We start from the raw sequence: 10053 nt of genomic DNA on the forward strand, positions 1-10053 counted from the left end.
AAATCTGCAGCGACTCTGTGACACTATCATGTCACACGGACCAAAATCTCTGAGGAATGTTTGTAGGACCGTGTTGAATCTGTGCCATGAAGAATTAAGACAGCTCTGAAAGCAAAAGGGGGTCCGACCCAATACTGGCAAGGTGTACTTGATAAAGTGTCTGGTGAGTCTATGTACTGTCTTTTGGCCTTTATATGTGAAGTGGATGCAGTCTGGAAGTCTGACCACAGCCATTTAGGTACCACATCGACTGTGTGGTTTTGCAGCTGCAGTTTTAGCTGTTGGGGTTCAAACCATTTTCCAGCAGGAACACATCACCGCTGTCTCTAAAGACTCACATTTATGTGCAGTTTAATAGCATTTTTCTAGGATAACTCTTTGGACTGCTACTATTTTGTTTAGCATCATATCAAAAGCAGCGGCCATCTGTTTACCTGCAGCACAAAGTTTTCCACACAACAGTAGAAAAAAACAGCTTGCTTTAAAAAAAAAAACCCTGTGCATTTATTTTCTAACAGCTGCAGTTACAGCTAACCTGAGAGATGAATACATTGCATCTGTTCAGCAGTGAAACGTACTCTTTGTTTCAGCAGTTCAAAACCTTAAATGATAAGCCGCTGCGTAGAGCTGGGCGATAGAACGATAACGATATGTATCGCGATATAACTTTTACTCGATAGAGAAATTAAGCTATCGCGATAGACCTCGCCGCTCTTGTCCTCTTAAAAAAAAAAAAAAAAAAAAAAGGTCAGCCGATCCAAATTCAGTAGCGCAGAGCCGAACCAATCACAGCCGCAGCGTCACGTCGCGTGACTTGTTACGTACAGCACAAGTGCCAAGCCGCACATGTGTTTGTTTGGGAAGCAGCCAGCGGGTAATGGAGCCAGCGCATAATGGAGGAAATGAGTGTGCCGACTAGAAAAATCAACCGAGCGTGACCGAAGAGAAAACAGATGATGGTTCCAATGCCGGAGAGATTGTCGAACGGAAGAGCCATAGAAGTTCCGTAGTGTGAAGGTATTTCGGCTATTTCAAGTCTGACAAAAAACAGAGTAGCGTGCACTGTAAATTGTGCCGAAAGCAAGTCTGGAAATACAATAAACTGGTGCATGCGTCACACTGTGCGCCACGTTATTGTTTCGGTGAAATGAATTTCTACAATACTGTTACTGTTAATTCTACTCTCTGCAGTGTTTAAATGCTTACATATACACACAGTTACTGTCCCTCCACACATACGACTCGGTTCTGCTTCTATGCCCCAGCTTTGTTTACTTTTTCCTACCGAGGCTTCTAGACTTCTGATTGGCCAACATTTCTGCACGGTTAGGAATCTAGCGCCACCTGCTGCTTTGGCATGTTCATAGCAGCGTTTTCCTTCATTTCTGCCTTTATGTGTGGACGGGATTATTTTTCAAAACGAAAACGGAAAATCTCCGTTTTCAAAAACACCCGTGTACGTGTGGACGTAGCCTCAGTCTCTGACTGGAAGTGCTAATTCATCATTCGGCTTTTGTCAGACTAAAGTAACTGTTAAAACTGTTTGAAAAGCTAAGCTATACAACAAGGAGAGATTGAGAATTTCCTTTTAGTTCTCAGTTTATTTGATATTGACAAAAGTTAGTCAGTTTTGTCTGTTCTTCTGTAAAACAAACTAATATTTATTTTTAGAATTAATACTTTATTTCTAAGTGGAATTGACAATTTAGTCAGTTTCATTTGTTCTATTTTGAAACTTAAACGCTTTAGCGGCTGCCTTTTGTGTAGTTTGCAATATTTGCCTTTATTTAGCTGAAAAAGTCTCATGTTCCTTAAGTACATCTACCCTGTTGAACTTATTATGAGAAATAAATATTTAAAAACAAGCTGCTGATTATTTCACATTTTACTTGTGAGCAACGGCACATTTAAATCTTACAAATATAGTTATTTGGCTTATATCGTGATAGATATCGTTATCGCCTGAAATGAAAAAAACATATCGTGATATGAAAAAATCTCATATCGCCCAGCTCTACCGCTGCGGTAGGAAATATTAGTGGTGATTAATTACAGCTCTGATATGAAACTTATCAGTGAGATAAAATTACAAACAGTAATGTATTATTTGCATGCACTGTTTCTTTTTCACAAATATCAACTGCAATAATGAGAGATAATTATAGAATATGAATACATTAGCAAAATATGGCTCAGATTTCTTGAAAATCTTTAAGATATCATCGTACCTGTTGAAGCTCAACAGCACATAGTTAAATGTACTTATCAGTTCAGCTTCTGTGGATTAAAGTGCCCGGCTTCTAATCTTCAAGAATTCCTCTGAGCTGGTATTTAAGGTATAATGTGTATAATTTCATAGCAAACTAAAGGTATGAAAGAGACAAGCCTACTAAGGCACTCACATGTCCTTCTGCTGCTATTATTAACCCAGGAAAAAAATTTAATATAGAACTTAAAACGAATGAGATCAGTTTCTTGATGTTGCTCATTTCAAACATTAGCTAGATACAACAGTCCCTGCCTTCTCCAGGTTATTAAATTGCCCATTGAGGGCATCTATCTCCTTTGATAATTAGGAGCTGCCGGGAAGCTCTTCCTTTTATTTAACAATTACATGTCTGTGAGACAGTCTAAGTGTAAAGATATATTTTCTCCCGCCTATGCTTCATTCTTTCTGGCCCAGTTTTGTGCTGCCATCTCTTCCTAGATCTAAAAAGCTCCAACGAGAGCGTGAAACTGTGAAGTTTGTGAGAAACTCTGAATCTGAACGTTTAAAGAAGCAGGGAGCTATAGGAGGAAGCGTTTAAGGAGGATGTAGGGGGATAATGTAAAAAAGTGTAGAAGAATTTTTTAAAAGGATAGAGAGAGGACTATAGAAATAGAGATAGGCCAAAATTCAGAGTGTGTCCATCGGAGACAGAAGGAGGTGAGGATTTGTTCGTTCAGCACAGTCAGGGTGCAGTGACTGTGAAACTGCTTAAACAAACACTGCATGAGAGTCAGAAGGGGTGGAGGGAGGGGGAGAAACTTAGAAATTTGTCCCCTTTCAAGGAGACAGAAAAAGGAAGAGAAGAAAGCGTAAAGGAAAAGAACAGAGCCTTTAAGGAGTTAGGCACGAGGGTAAAGAAAGCGAGGTAGATGGTGTGTGTCACCAAAAAAAGAGAGATAAAGAGGCAGATTATGAACCAGACCGTGGAATTGAACTCAGAGGTGGGGCGTTGTAAAAGATGGAAGCAATGAAGGTGAAATGCGGTTGGCAAAATAAAGGGAAAGATAGTGAGTGAGTGAGGAAAGCGAACTGATGGAAAGAGATGACTGCCAGAGGGGGGAAAAATGCCTCAGGGACCGTTTCAACCTTAACTCACATAACGCGGCTGTGACAGAAAACCCTTTACCTCCAATCCTGGTAATTTCCATTTTCAATTCAGCCAGTGTTGGCACAGTCTGTTATGTGAGGAGCCAGAGTCATGACTCTACAGGGATTATACAGCCTGTTTAAACCAACTGACATTTGCAAAAACAAATGGATATTTAACAGAAAGTACTGGAGTTAAGATCTGAGCTTTTTATCCATCGGGTGTCCCGTCTTTTTTCCAGCACTGCGAGTGTACTTTTGCCAAAGGCAGAAAATAATTTTGTAGGAACAGGCATATAATTACTGTACACTACGCATGGGTGATTCAAAATACATCTCAAATGGCATTATGTTTGGAATTTCTTGTATGTTTGACTTTTATCTTCACTCTTTCTAGTTTTACAAATTGCATTTTTTATATTATTTTTGGCATTTTTGCCTTTTATTTAATTGGACAGTGAAGGTTTTCCTGACAGAAAAGGGGAAGGTCATGGAGCAAAGGGCTCTGCAGTGGAAAAGAACCCACGCTGCTCAGTCAGATGGTTGAGCAGATGAGTTAAACTGGCACCCTCTAAATTGTATTTCTGACTTGTTTAGGCATTTCTGGCATCTGATGTTTATCGTTTATTGATATGACCGATCAGAAATCAGTAATCTTGCAACATAGCTAATTAGTGACTACATGTGTGAAAAGGGGTACTCAGGGTCATGGTGGGGCTGGAGATGGACAAATGTGATATCCAAGTTCTTATCTGACCACAGTTAATAATAGTCCACTCAAAGATTAATATCAGGTCTTAGACTAGTGTTATACTTTATGTGTATCCTGAGTCTTAGACCAGGATTTTACATTCTTGTTTATTATTTATTGGCAGTTTGAATCTTAGTTTGCTTACTGTTCTTTAGTTTTTAGTTCCAGTTACTGTTTGTATGAACGGTTATTCTAACTGTCTAGTTCACGTGTGTTTGGTGTTATTATTTCCACTGAGGAGGTTATGTTCATAAACATAGGTTATGCTATGTTTTCATAGCATTTGCATGCATGTCACCATTCTGTCTGTTAACACAATAGCTCAAAAAGAGTGATGTCTTATTAGCAATCCATTAAAACTTAGCATAGATTCACCAAGGTCTTTAAGATCAACTTAATAATTCATTGGTCAAAAATTGACAGAAAGCCTTATAACTTGTATTGTATTGTCACAATATATAAAGTACTGCATAAGGATTTAAAATATCAAATATCATTTGACATCTGACCTGTCCTTCAAGGTCAATAGATTGATGCAAGGTCAAAGTGAAAATAATACCACATAGAGCTTTTTAAACTGACAACCAATTTTCAGACTGATTATTTTTAACATGACTGTGTTATGTGCATTAGAGTAACAGGTTATAACCATTTACATTCACAACAATTTGAATACATGAATACATCTTTGTAAATAAGAAAATATTATTTTTAGAAAACTGGATAAAATTTGTTTTCACTTGATATTAATTACTAGTCATTCATATTACTTTTACTAAACATGAAATGAATGTACTACACACATGTACTACATGCATGGTAAATAAAATTATGTCAAGTATCTTATTTAAATCTAAATGAGTTTAAAGGGGAAAATAGCAAAATTTGTATTTTAAACTTGCTTTTATGCAACTACGGAAATTCTGAAAGTATGAAAAAAAAAATCAAAATGAATATGTAAAAAATACAACATGAATCCCTTAAAAGTAAATACTGCCCAGAGGGTGAGGTGCCCTGGCGGAGATTTGCGTTCTCTGAGTGCTTCTTGTTGATTTTATAAAGTTCTCATCTCTGCATCTTCCTGTTCCAGTGATTACTTCTCACTTCCTTGTAGTATTTTGTTAAGTCATTTGTCTCCTGTGTCTTGCATTCATTTTGAGTTCTTGTGTGTCATTACCTTGATTAGTTTCAGCTGTGTCTCATTATCCTCCTGTTTCCACTTCCCTCATTACCTTGTGTATTTATAGCCCGAGTGTCGCTGCGTCTTCTGTTATGTCATACTGGGTTTCTGCCCTGTAGTTCTTAATGTGGTCCCTGCATGTATCCCTGCATATTTCTTCTTATAATTTTGGTTGTTCTGAGCTTACTTTGGATTTTGGACTTTCTTTCACTGCTCTATTAAGGTGCACTGTTTTTCTGTCAAATTTGTCTAAGAAGTCTGCATTTGGGTCAGCGACTTTCACACACTTCCACCTTATGGCACCTGCAGTTTGTGTCAGTTTGTTCACACAGACACTACAATACAATGAATCATTTCCACATCCTCTGGACTTCAAGTGGACTTGAAAAAAGTGCAGTTGTCCATAACTGCCTATACACATCCCAAAGCTGCTGTAGTCTTTGCATTATTGACAAATTATTGACATAATGGGTGTGTACATATGAAATGTGAAAACGGATTAGATTTGTTACAGGTTTCCCCAATAACTGTTCTCTTACAGGTTATTTTAGAAGGTAAAGAAAATAATCATCCATAAAGAATATTTTATTTACATATGAGGTGGGTTGTTTTTTTTTTAAATTTGCTTCTCATCAGTTTCCTTGAACATATAAAATAAAGCGCATGCAGCACATGCTCTGGTAAAGCTTCTCGTGAAGTTCAGTGATTTCCACCCGTGAGACTTAAATTTAATATCTGGCTTTTAGACTTTAGTTTATGTTTTGGCAAGGAAAAACATCTCTGACATTTGAATCGACTGAAGATAATAAATGATTTCTTCAAAATGTTGGACTGTTCCTTTAAAGTTCTGCAGATAAAGCCAAATAATAGTTTTTCTGCTTGTTGGGGGAAGAATTACTTTTTTTTTCTCGATAATAAAAAAAATTCAACAAATGTTTATTTTTTTGTTATTATAGCGAGGTTATGTCCTTTAACAAGGTATCATAAGAAAATGTGAACTTTCTGAATTGATGGATATTCTGCACAGGCCTAGTTTATCCACTGAGGAAGACCTCACATATAATTCTATGTATCCTCATTTCAACACTACACAAGTAAAGCTGACAGTGTTGTTATTGTTTTTGGGGAAGAGGTTTGCAACATCAGATTAGTTTGGAATGTTATTACTCTCATATATCATATTCTCATACACATTTTTATTTTGTACTACATCGTGATACCTTATGCGTTTCCCCAAACTCATCCAAAGCAAAAGTGTGTGTTTCATCTTTCTGGCTGTGTTTGTATATGTATGGCCTACCCATGTGTGCATGGGCACTGCTGCTCCAGCTGCCACCTTCTGTCTGTCGTCTCCGGACCAAAGGTCAGCAGCTCAACTGTCACATTTTGTCCGTCACAGGATCTGCTCTGTCCTACAACAATGGTGTGCAGTTCAAGCTCCGCTGACGACATTCGACCCTCCAGTGCGGGCTGCATGTGAGCCGGGACGAGAGTGACAGGGACGGGTTGAGAAATGGCAGTCGACACAGGGGTCATGGAGCCAACGGGCCATGAAGACAGTCGCAGGGATGACGAAAACACATCCAGGGTGATGGAGGATAACCAGAAGAAAGGGCAACTTCACCAGGTAGCATGTGGGTCTCTCGCATGCTCCCATGCTCCATCTTCCTATATTTCATTCTTCCACACCTGACTCGGCCTCCCTCTGCCCCCGCACCCTTTCTTTTCTGTTCTGCACTTTCTCTCTTCCTTTCTCTCCCTCTCCTTTGCTCGCTCTACTGCTCCGTTGGCTTCAGGCGATGCTGTCCGTTCCCCCCGCTCACTCTGTGATGGAGGGATGGTTTGTGGAGTGAAGGCGCGATGAAGCGATGGAGGCCTTCAGCACAAGGAAAAACTTCCTTCCACTTGCAGCTATTACGCTCCCTAAATATCAGTTTTAATAATTCTTAACTGGATGAAAGTAAGACTTGTAAGAACACAACAGCCACATTTATGTTAAAATAAAGGGCCAGCTAACATTTTCTCTCATACCTGTAGCCATGGAGTTTTAGCTGTGCAGATCAATCTGTTGAATTTTATTTTTAGCTGGCTGGAAACTCTTGACAAAGAATTGTCATGGTACAGACAATCCAGAGAAACAATTGTGGGTCGTAACGATGCCTTTCTTTATTAAAGAAGAAATTGTTCCCTGGCAACAAAGTGCTATATCCCCGTTCTTATATCCTTATTCTAATGGACAGTGGTTGTGGAAAGTACCGGGCTCCCTGCCGGGTGTGCATATTGAGCGTTGCACATACTACATTAGTATAAGAGTTGACTTTTCTAAAACTCAATGAGAATTTCTGCCTCAAGTTAAAAGAAAAAAAGTGCCTTTTGAGTTTTTTAATATCCCCTAATCCGTTCTTTAATTTGTTTCTTGACGTAACCAAAAAAGGATGGAGCATTTTTTTAGCTATAATTAGAGGATGGTGCATTTTAAAGCTGGATGTGGTTGAGAAACATTTAAATAACTGCCATGAGATTTTTACTGATTTTGCTTTAATGATGTTTCCTGTTTCCTAATTATGTTAATGAAAAATAATCTTAGACATAAAGCATTATGTCTGTCCCAAAGGTCTAGGCTATTGATTATAGCCGTCAACCTATAGTTATACGCGTTTTACAGCGTAAATAAATGTGCCAATAATGCATTAATATAAATACCTAAACGTACACATAGGAGGAAGGAAACACGCTGTGAAATTAGGCAACAGAGGGTAGCATAATAGACACATCCAAATTATTTAGGCATGATTTTAATTAACAGGTACCCATTCTGTTACAGGATACCGCGTGATCATTACCAAACAACAAAGATGGAAGTTTAGAAGATATGGTAATGAGTCCTGTGGCACCTAATAAACCTGCTCTAATTTACTTGCAAATTACCATAAACAACTACAGACAGTAGATTGGAACAGATGTTAAGAAAAAGGGTGTAACTAAACTATAAATGCCTCTCTTTTTTTTTTACATTTGGGGTATCAACTGAATCACTACAAGGCAGATTTGTGTTTTTACACTGCATCAAAGAGTGCAGAAAAAAAGTTTGAATTGATTTTGTAGTTTGAAGACAGTCTTGTTTTTATTACAGTTTATCCCTCGTCATTATCTAGCTTCACATCTTGTTCCCTTATAACAATGCTTCTCAAACTTTTTGTCTGGCACCAAGCTCTTGTTTATTCGCCCCAATAAAACTGTTTTTGTTCAACTTTATTTCACCAGTATTGTTTTTCATGCCTCTCTTTGTACTGACACGTTATTAATACATAAAAATGATACTTTTCCATTATTGTGCTATATGTGTTACATGCCATAATTTAGCATTAAGTTTACTTTCTAGGAGACAGGATTGGGCTGCATATGGTCTGTTGGTTGGGTAGAAATTGGGTGGAAACAATCTTCAGAGATACAAGTTACAAGAACCTGGAAGAATATAACAGAATACATGCATGTCCAGGTAGTTAATGGGAAAAATGGGTATTTGCAATTTGGTTAAAATGACCCTTTAACAAAACTCATTATGCGCATTGAGCTGTGCCCTTAACGATCTCAATTATTGGAAGCATGTGCTCCAAGTGTGTGCTTATTGAGCTGACACAGACGCCTGCATAAATGTGTCCATATAATGCCATGTGTGAATTGACTCTGCTTGGGATTTGCATGCGTTGACTTCACATTTTTCTTTAACTTTGCACTATCCTTCGTTATCTCCTTGCACACCTTAATGATCCAGTTATTCACGATTGGACCAATTAGTCTCAGTAACCTGGTCAATTTAGCCTCTCTGCCGTCTCTCACTGCTCTCCTGTTCGATGCCTTAGCACTGAATTGAATGGTACTGGAGGAAAGAGGCATGTTATATATTTGGCTTGCGCGGAGGTCAGTGGGGGTGGTGGCGGGAGGAAGGTGGAAGCTATCGGCAGTTCAATATCATAATGGTGCATTACGGCTCGGAAAGCTCCCAGAGCGCCTCTGCTAGTTGCGTGCGAGGTCAGAGAGAGTATCATTTAGCTGTGATAGAAGCATCTGTGCTTTGAGCGGCAGCCTCTCTCTAGTTTTCTCTCCCAAAGGCATTATCGTTTAATTGCAGGTGTAGCGGGTACACAGGGTTAGCAGGGGTTATCCTTAATGTGAGGCAGTGTGGCTCTAACCATGTATTGCAGCCACTCGTTTCTCCATTAGACTGAGGCAAGCATTGAGGGGAATCGATTTTCAGGCTTCATTTACATCCGTGCTTTAACAATTATCTGAGCTTTAATGAAGATTTTATATCTGTATTTGGATCTGGTGTGACCCCTGTGTCTAGATGTGTGGTCCGTGGCCCCATGTGCCTTCCCCCTGACCCTGGCTCCATTTTCTCTCATTATATAGTGACATTTGTGCAGCAAGCATGACTTCAATCTAGCATAATTAGCCCCTACGTATAATTAAAGCAGCTCTTGTTGCCCTTCTCTATCTGATTGTTTTGCTGCGTTATGCTGTTATTAACTTTGCAGAGGAAAAACTCTACGGCTTCTGCTTTTCTGCTGATTTTCTCCTCGGGAAGACACTCACTTAATACTTTAATGTATATGTTTTGCAACTCTATATTATAGCTCTGTGGCAATTTTCTCTCTTTTTTTGGGCTTGTGAACATGAAAAGACACATTATTCTTGTCTGAATGAATGAAATGGAATAAAATTATAGATAAATCTCAGATTTTAACAATAAAACAGTGCTATTAC

The 10053-nt window shown here is 38.7% G+C and overlaps 1 long non-coding RNA gene across 1 annotated transcript; it reads left to right on the top strand.

Moving 5' to 3' along the window:
- Window positions 1–633: 633 nt before the first annotated feature.
- Window positions 634–9791, top strand: LOC146682956 (uncharacterized). Its single transcript, XR_014917703.1, has 3 exons — window positions 634–1017; window positions 6686–6913; window positions 7083–9791. It is a non-coding gene; the product is annotated as an uncharacterized LOC146682956 (long non-coding RNA).
- The last annotated feature ends 262 nt before the right edge of the window (window positions 9792–10053 follow it).

This window comes from Copadichromis virginalis, linkage group LG22, assembly GCF_057382275.1.
Source record: "Copadichromis virginalis isolate Kocher_CV1m ecotype Utaka linkage group LG22, C_Virginalis_male_GT1.1, whole genome shotgun sequence".
Taxonomy (NCBI): Eukaryota; Metazoa; Chordata; class Actinopteri; order Cichliformes; family Cichlidae; genus Copadichromis; species Copadichromis virginalis.